The sequence below is a fragment of the Gopherus evgoodei genome, chromosome 2, assembly GCF_007399415.2.
Source record: "Gopherus evgoodei ecotype Sinaloan lineage chromosome 2, rGopEvg1_v1.p, whole genome shotgun sequence".
NCBI classification, from domain to species: Eukaryota; Metazoa; Chordata; order Testudines; family Testudinidae; genus Gopherus; species Gopherus evgoodei.
Genome location: NC_044323.1, coordinates 248,092,829 through 248,106,627, shown reverse-complemented (window position 1 = coordinate 248,106,627; position 13,799 = coordinate 248,092,829). Strand labels below are relative to the sequence as shown.

The window sequence follows — 13,799 nt, the reverse complement described above, 5'->3', positions numbered from 1 at the left end:
AGTTCAAGCAGAATAATTCTGAATATATGGGTTTTGGTAGGATCAAGGAAAGTATATGATCAAACGAGAAATAAATACTATTAGGAATGAGAAATTTCTTGAAGCAGAGACACACAAGTGAAATCAGAGTGGGGGAAAGTGTCAATTAGCAGATGCTATGATTAAATATATTTTAAAGATGCTGTTTCCTTGGAGTCACACATACACACACACACAAATCATGACAGTATGTTGCAGTACAAACAGCCAGGGTTAGGTACTACAGTCTTATCCATCCCTAATTTATACAGAAATGTATTAGGAGGACATTGACTAGTATTTTTGTCTGTTGCTTTTTCCTATCACTCAAAATTAGAAATAAAACCCCAAACACCATTTTTTACAAAAGAGTTTTTATTAGTATTGATTCTCTTAAAGCAGAAATGCTATTACTTCAAGTGCAGTCATACAACACTCTTTTATTGCTCTTGCTACCACAAGTCCAACAGAGATACCTGCACACAAATCTCATTGACATCAGGATCAATTGCATAGGTTTATGAGGGCAGAATTTTGGCTTCAGACATGTAAGGACAATGGTATAGTAGAAAAAATGGAGACTAAATAACTGTTAGGATGTTAAAGGGTTTTTGACAGAATCTATTCACTTTCATCCACTGATAAGAACTACAATTGCAAGAAATTAAAGAAAATCCTGGGATTTCTTGAAATTCATTTCATTTCAGTTGCTTTAACATTAAAATTAATGTTGACCTTCTAACAAGAATAAGTCAGCTGTTACAATAATTAAAGTAGGAACTCTTCCCCCCACTCACAATTTAATACCCTTAATTTGATTTGACACCTTGATTTCAGTTTTCAAAATAAAATTTTACAATATTAACTTTTCAGTTCATTAAAATCTTAACTTGCTTAATTATCATTGGAAATTTAATGAGTCTTTGTACTCTCCATATTTCTATATAAATACAAAGGAGAAAACACTGCCCTGCATTACACCTGGTATTCTCTATTGGATTATGTTAGTACAATTGACAGCAGAATTTGACACGTTGTCCATTTTAAATTCAAATGACTCATTGTTTCTGTTAACTGGAAACCTTTTCGGTCTGGAAAAAGGCAAGCACTGAAGATCATAAGGTTGATGGAGAAATGCCTTTTTTAGCCATTAGTAACTATTCCATTTTTCTTCCTTAGAAATAGCCATATAAATGCTACTGTTAAAGCTAACACAGTTATTATTGAGATCCAAACACAGATTCCATATTTTCATGTTAAGATTAGAATTTGCCTCAAGTAATTTTTGACATCTGAAAATTAGAGTTGGGGACCCATCACATTTCATTATGCGGCGTTTTGGACTGTGAAATTGAGATCTGCATCCAGATAAAGAACAGTAGAGGGCACAAAGCTAACTAGGCTTTTGGATGTAGGCATTGCCTCATGCAAAGACACCCAGTTTCAGCATAGATTTTATTGGAACGAGGCTCTCACCATCCTGAAATGCCGAGGCTGAGGAGGGCGCCAGTTATCCACCATGGGGCGAGCAGGTTCTGTGTCAGCATTGATGGAAAGGCTACGGAGCTTTGCCATCTGCAAAGAGGCAAAATAACAATGTCAATATGGAATTTACTTGGGGCAATTCCAGGTTCTAATGTCTAGACCAACTACTGTGGCTGAGTGAAGCACTGGCCTACTAATGACTTGTCTCCACAAACCCTCAAACTAAGGAGCTTGGTTATGTGCAAGTGGTAGCAGCCCTTGCCTGCCCCTTGCACGGTGGAACTTCAATAAAATTTATTTGGTGTGACAATACTTTCCATGATCAAGGAGGCAAGGGAAAGAGTATATAGGGTCACATGAGCCATGATGACACCTAGTCTTCAGAATAGTTACTTTATATCTTCAAAGGGCAATGAAAAGTGCATCAACTGTATTATGAATCTGAAACACAATAACAAATCCATCATGAACTAGAAGGCTCGCTGTATATTGCATTCACAGTTTCATAGAGCTTAAGGCCAGAAGGGAACACTAGATCATCTTGTCTGACCTCCTGTATATACAGGCCATTACATTTTATCCAGATCCCACTATAAAAGCCTAAAGAGTCTAGGTAGACTAAAGCATTTCAGTCTTCTAGAGACTAAACTATGTGCCATCAGCAGACAACAGGAGAGATCAAGATGTCACCAATGCTGCTACAATGGCAGGGAGTTGATTAGGTGAGATATGCACAGATGATCCCATCAGGAAAATCATATTCCATGCTGCAAAAGAAGGCAAACTCTGCCCCGCATTCTCCAAAGTCCCTGCCAATCTGATCTGGGGGGGAAATTCTTTTCCAGCCACAAATGCGGTGTTCAGTATGACCCTGGGCATGTGAGCTAGGCACACCAGCCAGACATCTAGAAAAAGTACTCCCTGTACCATCTCAGAGCACTGGTCCCCCATGTTTACAGCTTCAATAAGATGAATAATTTCAGCTCCATAAGCCTCACAACATAAGGCTTCTTTTCCAGCCTCAGGATCAATATCAGAATATAAGAACCACTTATTTGGCTGGAGAGGACGTAAGAGTGGTTTAGCAAGGTTTTGTTGCTAGAACTTCTAGTGAAGGAATGTAAAAACCGGTTACCTACCTTTCCTAACTGTTGCTCTTTGAGATGTGTTGCTTATGTCCATTCAAAGTAGGTGTGTGTTGTGCCACATGCAGAGTCGGAAGATTTTTCCCCCTAGCAGTACCCAAAGGATCAGCTGTGGAGCCCCCTGGAATTGCATCTTCATGGTGGTGTATATAGGTCCCTGCTGACCTGCTGCCTCTTCAGTTCCTTCTTGCTGGATACTCTGACAGAGGGGAAGGCGGGTGGGTCTTAGAATGGACATGAGAAACACATCTCGAAGAAGAACAGATACAAAAGCTGGGTAACCGTTTTTAATTCTTCGAGTGATTGCTCATGTCGATTCCAAGTAGGTGACTCCCAAGCAGTCCCTTGGAGGAGGGGTCAGAGTTCACAGAGTCGCAGACTGCAGGACCACTCTGCCAAACACAGCATCTTCTCTAGCCTGCTGTGTAATGGCGTAGTGCGATGTAAAGATGTGAATAGATGACCACGTCGCCGCCCTGCAGATGTCCTGAATAGGGACCTGCACCAGGAATGCAGATGAAGCTTGTGCTCTTGTGGAGTATGCTGTTAGCACTGGGGCTGGTATCTTTGCTAGGTCATAGCACACCTTGATACAGGACATGATCCATGAAGAGATCCTTTGAGAAACTGGAAGACCTTTCATTCACTCAGCAATGAGGACGAAGAGCTGTGTAGACTTTCTAAATGGCTTTGTTTACTCAATGTAAAAAGCTAACACCCGTCTGACATCCAGGGAATGGAGCATGCATTCTCTACCATTAGCATGTGGCTTAGGGCAGAACACTGGAAGAAAGATGTCCTGATTTGTGTGAAATTGCGAAACTACCTTCAGAAGGAATGCTGGGTGCAGCGGCAACTGCACCTTATCCTTATAAAACAGTGTAAGGGGGCTCGGACATTGGGGCCTTGAGCTCAGACATCCTTGTGGCCAATGTTATAGCCACTAGAAATGCCACCTTCCAAGAAAAGTAAAGTAGAGAGCACGTTTCTAGGGGCTCGAAAGGAGAGGCCCATCAGCCTTGAGAGCACCAGGTTAAGATCCCATGGAGGAATAGGCTGCCATACCTGAGGGTACTGTCTAGCCCCTTAAGGAAGTGGTCAACGGTGGAGTTAGCAAACACTGACTGCCCAGCTGAGCTGGGATGGAAAGCTGAAATAGCGGATGGGTGCACCTTGATTGATGACACTGCCAGACCTTGCTGTTGCAGGTGAAGTCGATAGTCTAGGATGAAGAGAACTAATGACCGTAACGGAGGAGTGCCCTTCTGTAGAGACCAAATAGAAAATCTCTTCCACTTAGCCAGATAAGTGGCATGAGTGGAGGGTTTCCTACTGCCAAGAAGGACCTCCCTAACTGGATCTGAGCACGTGAGCTCTCATGAGTTCAGCCACGGAGTTTCCATGCTGTGAGGTTGAGATGCTGAAGGTGGCCATGGTCCTGTGTGATCAAGTCTGAAATCATGGGCAGGGCTATAGGTGTGTCCGCCAATAGATCTAGCAGTGTGGTGAACCATTGCTGACTGGGCCACATTGGTACTATGAGGATCAAGGATGATTTCTTCAGTTGGACCTTGAGGAGGACCTTGTGTACAAGCGGGAAAGGTGGGAATGCATATAGAAGGCTCCCCTTCCATGAGAGGAGCCCGTCTATGAGCGAGCCCAGACTGTGATTCAGAAAGGAGAAGAATTGCTGACACTTCCTGTTGCTTTGTGTCACAAACAGGGCTATCTGGGGAGATCCCCACCTTTGGAAGATGTTGATCATCGTGTCTGGGAGGAGAGATCACTTGTGGCTGTGAAAAGACCTGCTGAGGTGATTGGCCAGTTCATTTTGTGAGCTTGGAAGTTACGATGCCTCCAAGTGTATCAAATGGTTGATGCAGAAGTCCCACAGCCTGAGGGCTTCTTCCACCACCCTGTCTGTTTATACAGAACATCACTATGGTATTGTCTGTCAATACCAATACACATCTCCCTGTAGATGGGTTTGAAATGTCTGGCAAGTGCAGGGCTGCCCAGAGGAGAGGGCAAGTGGGGCAGTTTGCCCCAGGGCCCGTAGGGGCCTCCACAAGAGTTTTTCGGGGCCCCTGGAGCAGGATCCTTCACTCACTCTCGGGGCTCCAGAAAACTCTCGCAGGGCCCGGGCCCCCAGAGCTTCTTCTGCTCCAGGTCTTCGGCGGTGGGGGGTCTTTCTGCCCCAGTGCGGAAGGACCCCCCGCCGCTGAAGTGCCGGGTCTTCGGCGATACTTCGGCGGTGGGGGGCCCCCGCCACAGGTCTTCGGGGCACTTTGGCAGCGGGTCCCGGAGCGGAAGGACCCCCCGCCACCAAATTACTGCTGAAGCGGGGGCCCCCCGCCGCCCAAGACCCCAGGACCCCTGAATCCTCTGGGCGGCCCTGGGCAAGTGAGGCACACCACACACAGCTCCCTCACGTTGATGTGCAGTCAAAGTTCTGCCTGGGACTATAGACCTTGAGTCCTGAGTCTGCCTAGGTGCACTCCCCATCCCATTGCTGACACATCTGTGACTGTGACAGCGAGGGCTGAGGGCTGGAGAAAGGTATGCCCACACAGACTGTCTGTGGATTGAGCCACCACTGGAAGGACTCGACGACCTGAGGAGTGATTGTAACCAGTCTGTCTAAGTGGTCTTCGTTTGGCCTATACACTTGGGCTAGCCACACCTGAAGGGGCCAGAGCCGCACTATGCCCAACCAGTTTTAGGCAATTTCTTGCCATCATCATGGGGAACCTTTTGAGATCCTCTGTGATGGCACTCATGGGAAGGAAACAAGATTCCAGAAGAAAGGAATCTTGGAGTGGAGTCCAAGAAGGCACCGATGAATTCTATCCTTTGAGTGGGAATTATGGTTGACTTCGCCATGTCCAGGATGAGGCCAAGTTGGAGAAATGTCGTGTGCATCAGGCTCACATGGTCCTCCACTTGCGCCCAAGAGTAGCCCTTGATTAGCCAGCCATCCAGGTACAGGAATACCTCCACTTGCCGCTTCTTTAGGAAAGCTGCCACAACCACCATGCACTTGGTGAACACCTGAGGGGCTGTCGAAAGGTCAAAGGGAAGGACTGTGAACTGATAATGGATGTTGTTGACCACGAACAGTAGGAAATGGCTGTAGGACGGGATTATGGACATGTGGAAGTACATGTCCTTCAAGTCAAGGGCAATGTACCGGTCCCCCAGATCAAGAGAGGGAATGATAGAAGTGAGGGAGACCATGTGAAATTTCAACTTCTTCATGAATCTGTTGTGGTTTTGCAGGTCTAAAATGGGCCTGAGCCCACCCTTGGCCTTGGAATTAGGAAGATAACAGGAGTAGAACCCTCTGCCCCTGAACTCCAGAGGAACCTCCTCTATCGCCCTGAGTTGCAGGAGCGCTTCCACCTCCTGCACTAGAAGTTGCTTATGAGAATGGTCCCTGAAGAGGGATGGGGATGGTGGGTTGGAAGGCAGGAGGGAACAGAATTGGAGAGAATATCCCAGTTCTACTGTGCTCAAGACCCATTGGTCTGAGATTATTTGAGACCAGGCACAGTAGAAATGAGATAGACGATTTGAAAAAGGAGGGGAAGGATCCGGGGTTTGAACTGGTGCTCCGTCTTTGGACGTATCTTCAAAAAGTTCGGTTTTGAGGCTGAGAGCTGTTTTGCTGCCCTCTCGCCCTGGCCCAAGGAGGACTGAGATGAGTGCCTCCTGTTACTCCTGCCCCGCTTCCTATTGTAGTCCTGCCTAGGAGGAGCAGAGTAGAAGTGCCAACTGGGCTGAGGTTTGAATGGCTTCCCTTGGGAGGCCAGCATGTGAATCCCCAGGGATTTAAGGGTTACTTGAAAGTCTTTAAGGCTATGGAGTCTAGAATCTGTCTGCTCTGAAAAGAGTCCCGAAGAGTCAAAGGGTAGGTCCTGGATAGTATTCGGGACCCCATGTGGGAGTCCCAAGATCTGAAGCCATGAGCTGCATCTCACGGTTATGGCAGTAGCCATCATGCAAGTGGCCAAATCGGCCGAGTCAAAGGCAGCCTGTAAAGAGGTTCTGCAACTACCTTGCCCTCCTCCAGGACTGCCCCGAACTCAGAGTGGGAGTCCTCTGGAAGCAATTCCTGGAACTTGGACAAGGTGTTCCAGGAATTGAAGCAATAATGGCTGAGAACTGCCTGCTGGTTTCATATGTGAAGCTGGAGCCCCCATGGTGGAGAACACCTTCTGACCAAAGAGATTCAGCTTTTCTGCTTCCTTGGACTTGGGAATGGGCCCTGGCTATGTCTGCCATTCCTTGTGGTTAGCTGCCTCCACCACCAAAGCGCCTAGCTGTGAGTGGGTATATAGTGTTTCATACCCTTTAGACAGCACAAGTATTTGCATTCCACCCTTTAGCTGTGGGGGGAATAGAGGTGGGTGTGTGCCACAACACCTTACTGGTGTTCTAGATGTCTTAACGAGGGGCAGAGCCACCCTCGATGGCCCTTCAGGAGCCAGAATGTTCACCCTAGTACTAGTCTCCTCCAAGACCTCCTCTGCCTGCATGTTCTGGTTCTGGGCCACCCTCCTGAGCTGGTCCTGATGTGCCCTTGTCTCTATGGCAGGCAGTGTGGTGAAGGTACCTGCCACAGCCTCATCTGGGGCAGATGAGGATGATGCCCTTGGGGGCAACATGTTTTCTTGACCCTCCAGCTTGTGGGAATCCCCCTGCACATTGGGACACTCAGCCTCGGCCCCTTCGTATACCGGGCTTGGGGTCGGACGCCGCCTGAGTCAGCTGGGAGTGAAGGGCTGACTCACCAGGAGGAGTTTTAGCCAAAAGTCTTGTTCCTTTTTTGTTCTGGGCTTGAAGCTGCTTCAGATTTTACACTTGTCTGACTGGTGTGCCTCTCCATGGCACTTCAGGCAGGAGTCTTGTGGGTCTCCCTTAGGCACAGGCTTCAGGCAGGACCCACTAGGGAGAAAACCTTCTGATGATTGTGCACATGGCACGCACAGATCTACTTGAAATCGACATGAGCAATCACTCGAAGAATTCTACTCTAGAGAACAGAGGCATGTGTTTTCCATTCCATGAGAAATCTGGCCAGTTAAGTATAAAAGGAAAATACACAGTGAGTAATTGCACGAAAATGAAAAGCTCAGTTTCAAATCAGACTTGAGAATTCTGATCTTTGATCCCAGTGCTTTAACCAGAACATTGTAAGAGTGACTGGGCTATAAACTGGAGCTGCCACAGGGGCAGGGTTTGAAGAAATTCTTCCCCAAAGGCCACAGAGCTACATTGGCTGCAGTAACCCTCATGGCCAGCATGCTACCCTCACAGGATTAGAATAGCCAGGGGACCCATTGCCAAGATACTACAATGGCACTACATAAATATTTACAGTAGATAGCCGAACAAAGACATACAGTAAATAGATCCACATAGTCAGAGATCCACTGGTTCCACTCCTCTTTTCTCCAGCTCAGACTTGCCTCCAGGCTCAATGTGATGGGGTGCAGGGAGCACTGGTTTGCAGAGTTCTGTGACATGCAAGCGGTGTGGACCACCTATGCAGGGGACCCAAATCCTCTCCCCTGCCTTTCAGCACAAGAACTGCACCATTTGGTCCCAGCAATAGAGTCCTCAGAGGTTGCAGGGGAGATGTCAGGATTTAGTCCTTTGTGAGAAGCCCTTAGGGCTGGATTTTCCAACAAATCCTTTGCTTCAGTAGTGAGCTGAGGCACAAGACTGTACTCTGCTGTGGAACAGTAGGAAGATTCACTAGCAGTGTCAACAGTATTCAGATAGCAGGATGCTGCCTCCTGCAATGCTTTAGATGGATTAGAAGCTGGGACTTCAGTTTGTTTCTTTTGTGGTGAAAAAATTAAAAATCCAGGGTTAACTTCTCTTTGTGTGATGCCACAGGTAACATTTTCCAGGTACTTCTCAAGACTTGATAATGTTCTTTCCTGTTTTTGCCCTCAGTGATTCCTAATTCCATGCAACCCACTCCTGCTGGACCCATACCCCCACACTGGGGTGCACCTATAGGGGCTACTATATAAATTTGCTGAAAGGTGCCAGGCATGCAAGGGTGTTATAGAAACAATACAGTAATAGTATGTGGATTGGGTAACGATGCACATCTCTACCTGTTTGCATGGCTTAACGCATATGGGATGAGCACATCTTTCCAGGTGCTTATATTGCACACTGGAAAATTTGCCCTCAGTATCTCAGCCATACAGGAACACCATCTTGGTCTCTGTGGCAAAGGGATTAGCACTTAAAAGAATTATTGCCAGCAAGTCTGCAATGTTAGCAGGCTTCTAAGATTAGAGATCTTTAAGGGCCTGAGCCTGTGAACCTCTCTCAGGTGCAGATTACTTAAACCTGGTCTACATTTAAAATGTAGGTAGACATAGCTACAGTGCTCAGGGGTGCTGACTTAATGCCAGGTGTCAAAGCAATGCATTGACCTAGCTACTGCTGCTTGGGGAGGTGGAGTTCCTACAGTAATGGGAAAACCCCTCCCATCACTTTAGGCTGCGTTTCCACTTTGGGGTTATTGCAGGCATCAGTACTGGGCCATAGTTATGCTTCTATAGTGCCCACAGTGTAGACTGAGCCTTAGACTGCAACTCTCTGGGGCAGGAACTGTGGTTTTGTTGTGTGTTTATACAGTGCCAAGCACAGTGGGGCCCTGGTCCTTGGCTGTGGCTCTTTGGCACTATTGCAATACAAATAACATCACTAATAATAATTCTGTCTGTAAAGCAGAATGACAAAGCACCATCTACAAGTACTAATTATTCACTTTGTAGAAATGATCAATGTCTTCTGATGAGCAGATCAAGGTGCTTCCCTGCAGATTACACACAGGTCCTGATGACTGCTTGGAGAACAATTAATTTAGAAAGAAGAGCGTTGTCTGAATATAGCAGTGATCAGAAACACATCAGATGAAGTTAGGTGAACGATTCAGCACATAGCTGTTGCATTCTAAAAGAATTTCACACTAAGATCAACCCAATAAAGTAGGGGAGGAGAGGAAGTTGACATTTTTATTGTTGATGCAACACAGAGCTGTTCACTAATAGCTACACCTGCACTGGAGTTTCATATAAACCCATACATGATCCCCTGTGATGTAAACAGCTGAGTCGGTAATGAGGCACTAAGCAGACATGTTGTTGAGTCAGGAAAGCTGACCAGAGCCAATTTGCATTTTGCATGCAAGAAGAAGAAGCTTCCAACTATCTAATATCTTGTATTTTGGTACAAACAAAGAAAAATAAGGAAGTGACCTCCAGACCAGCTCTGTATTTGAATGAGCTATGTAAAACACAGTCATGCAGGAGCTTGTGTTAGTTTCATCTTTAGGACTAAGGTTCAAGTCAGACCTGAGTTCTAATGATTTCACTGTATTCCACTTGTTCAATTTTTATAAACTAAGCAGCCACAATGTATCAGGACATAATAATTTGGAAGTAAAGTGCTGTGTGATACACTGATGCCAGCCAGGATCCGTATGAAGTGTGAGAGATGCCTGCATTGGCTTATGTCTACTGTAGTCATAAAACACCTTGAGATCCTAGAATAAAAAAATATGTCTACATGTATCTAGCATGTACATGTGTAACATGTCACTCACTCACTATCTGACTCAAAGAATTTTCATGTTCCCACTGAGTCTTGAAATTTGGGACTCGTTCATTATGGAATGCTGAGCACAGGAACAATCCTAGATTAGAAAACTGACCTTTACATCTGTGATCACCAAAGGGATCATTGGCCATTTTTATCCCATTTCAATCATTTACGCACCCTTAAGTACTCGGTGTATGGAAATTTACAAAAAAAATTTATTTCTGCTACGAGACTGTCATGTTTAACATGAGGCCTTCAGATTGGAGAAATGGAGGTTCCTAGAAGTTGTTGCTTTTGTTTATTCAGATTTTGCCATGAGCATTTCCATAAATGTGTTTAAAAGGATTACAAAATTTACATTAATTTCTTTGTTACATGCTGCCATTTCGAATGTGGGGCAAGTTATTTTATGGGTACCATTTTGAAAAAAATATTATTTCACCTGTTAAAATGTGCTCTTATGCATTTTAGGAAGGAATCTTGGAATATTAAATAAAAAGACTATATTGAAAGAACATTGTGGCTGCAAAATGAATCCCTCAGAAATTTGGAAATGCCAAAACTGAGGATGCATTACAAACAGTTTTTAATAAGATGAGCACATGTAATGTGTAATGAATGAGATAGTTGACTATTTATTATTAGCCTCAATCACTGCACTTCATGACAAAAGTGTATTGTTTCAGTTTCTTTTCATTCAAAAATGTCTGGATTGGTTTTGCTCAAACTTTCAAAAGACAAAAAAGAAAACAAAACAAAAAATCAACTTGAACAGACACCAGACCTGGGACATTTTTTGTCTGAAAAATGAAAGTTTCCGAAAATTATAAACAACTGAAAAACCTCTTTGGAATTGAAATGGTTTAAGCAAACATAACTATAGTTTTTGCTACATGCAGCAAATGTTCTGCTGATTTATCATTCCAAATAAGTATCTAGGCTAGTGGCTAAAACTTTGATTTGCTTGGTGTTTGGGCAGTGCAGGCTTCGATTTTGCAAGGCTCTATGGCAAATAACATGTGTGAGCCACATCCAGTGCCATCATCTCCTACACTCTGGAGTTTAAGTAAAGGGAAGAGTAGACAAAGAGGAAAGCAGAGGGAAAGCTGCTACTCCTCCTCTTTGGCTGATGTGTGAGAAAGTCTGTTCCTGTTTCAATCTACAATAGCCCTGATTACAATCAGTCCCCTCCACATTGGTAGCCACAAAATCCACACAAACACTCTCTGATCACCTCCTGTTTCCCTGACCCCTCATATTCTCTCCCAGTCTATTACAATCTCACTGATTTGTGAAGCTCTGTGGCCTTTGACCTGACCCTTCCCAGCAACATGGTCTAGGAAGTTAAGAGCTGGAACCAACAATTTTCCAAATGTGGAGAGACGGACAAGGAACCAGGGTGGGTAGATAGGCTCATAGGGTCTGTCTACAGTGCAGCTCAGAGTGTGCTCCCAGCCTGGATAGGTAGACTCGTAGCTGTGTGGCACTGGCGGAGGCTTGAGCTAGCCACTCAAGCTTAGACCCACCTTAAACCCTGGGTCCAAGCCTGAGGCTCCTCCAGTGCCGCAGCATCTGCACAGCTATTGTTAGCATGCTACTGTGAGCCCCGTTAGCACAAGTCTGTCCATCAGGGCTGGGAGACTCGCTCCCCACTGTAATGTAGACATGCCCATAGAAGTCTGGAGTCCTGTGCAGCTCCTTTAGGGGTCCCAATGGTGCTTCTACTGAAGCCAATTGAGGAGGTTACTAAAAGAAAGGCCCAATCCTGAAGTCAGTTTTACTCTATTATAACTCAGTCTTTACTCGTACAATTTCCCATTGACTCCAACAGGGGTTTTTCTTATTGAAAGAGTAGGTGGGGATATGGCATATAAATAAATAAGCCGAAACTGTGAGAGACCCATGACAAAGGTTAATGTCCAGCTGAAGTTTACCTGGTCTGGGCTGACAATAATAGTTCCCTCAAAAGAATCCAGGTAACACACTCATCACAGGAGGTTCAGTGAAGGAGCCATGGTAGGTCCAATAGTCCCAAGATTTAGGAAAAAGAATTGATGGATCAAAGTTTGAAAAAGGAGCCTCTTTTCCCTTAAATAAATAAACAGAAATATCTTTAATAACACTAATGGAGACACTGAGTTTGCTTAAAAGAGAGTTAAGTTTCGTGGAAGAATTAATGAAATATCCAATATCATGTAAGCGGTTGACCTCTTCCTTTTAAACATTTGCCCAGTAACTTACTTTTCTAGAAATGATCACTAGTCAAGGCTGAGATTTCCCAAAGAAATAAAATAAGATGCCCTTTATCAAAGTATCCACTGATATAACTAAATATTGTAATTTCTCAGAAACTCTTGTCACCATAATGTACTGTACCTAACAATGAGACTGTGCATGAAATATTTATGTGCAGATATATTTTCACTATCCATCTATAATTACATAAATATTTAGCCTTGTTCAGATTTATACTTAGCCAAGAAAAAAAAGTATAACAAATAAAATTCAAAGATGCTGTGCATTTATTTTAATTCCTTAGCTCATGCTCTTATCTTTCTCTGCTTTTCTTGAACTGTTTCTTCTTCAGTTTTGGATTTCTGTGATATATGCATCGTGACTGGATTCTACTATCCAAAACTGAACATCTAGGTTTCCATTGTTACTAAAACATGGTGTAAAATCTGACAGGCAGTCTCAGTTGCCATGTAATGTGGCTGGTAACACTGATGTCTTTTTAGCATAGTATCTGACAGTGTTTGATCTCTTCACGTATTCAGGAACCTTTGGTTACAGTGGTGAGGCTGGTCCAAATATAGATGGTGGCATGAAAAAAGGCAATGAGATGCTTATGGGAGAAAGAGAAATGGTGGGTCTGATATTACGGGCAGAGCAAAGAGGACAAGGACAGAGTAATAAATGATTCACGGTTGGTTAAGTAGGGAGAGGTGGATTTATTTAGGGACTGAAGATAAGGCAAAGAAGTTTAAAGCTGAGGTGATGGAGAGTGGGGAGCCGGTGGAGAGATTCAGGACTCGACCCTGCAAATCAATGGCACTACTTATGTGCTTAAAATTAACCACAGGCTTAAATGATTTGCTTGGTCAGGTACACAATACTCAGCACTTTGCAGAAGCAAACTCTTAAAAAGGTGAGCGACATAATCAATGTCAGATGTATTGTGAAAAGTGATTTTATTTTAGTAAAAATTAGAATGACCCCACCAATGTTGGTCACAGACAAATATTTTTAGTAAACACTCAGTGGTTGCATTTACTTCCAGTGTTAAATGTAGGCCTGATACTATAATTCTTATGCAAACTGAGCTCCCTTCTGTGGGAATTCTGCCTATATAATGGGATAAATATAGGACAAGGCCCTTAGATCATTAATTAATCTCAAAAGCAGTTTAAGATAGAGTTTGCAATATAGTTGTGCTAATTATCAACAAGAGCTGCCTGGCAACTGATCCATAGCCCACTGAAGTCAATGGGGGACCTTAGAGAAGTGAGAGGAGGAATTACA

At 44.3% G+C, this 13,799-nt stretch overlaps 1 pseudogene; it reads right to left on the bottom strand.

The window, feature by feature from the left end:
* Positions 1 to 454: 454 nt before the first annotated feature.
* LOC115646925 overlaps positions 455 to 13,799 on the bottom strand; it is a 35,530-nt pseudogene continuing 22,185 nt past the window's right edge.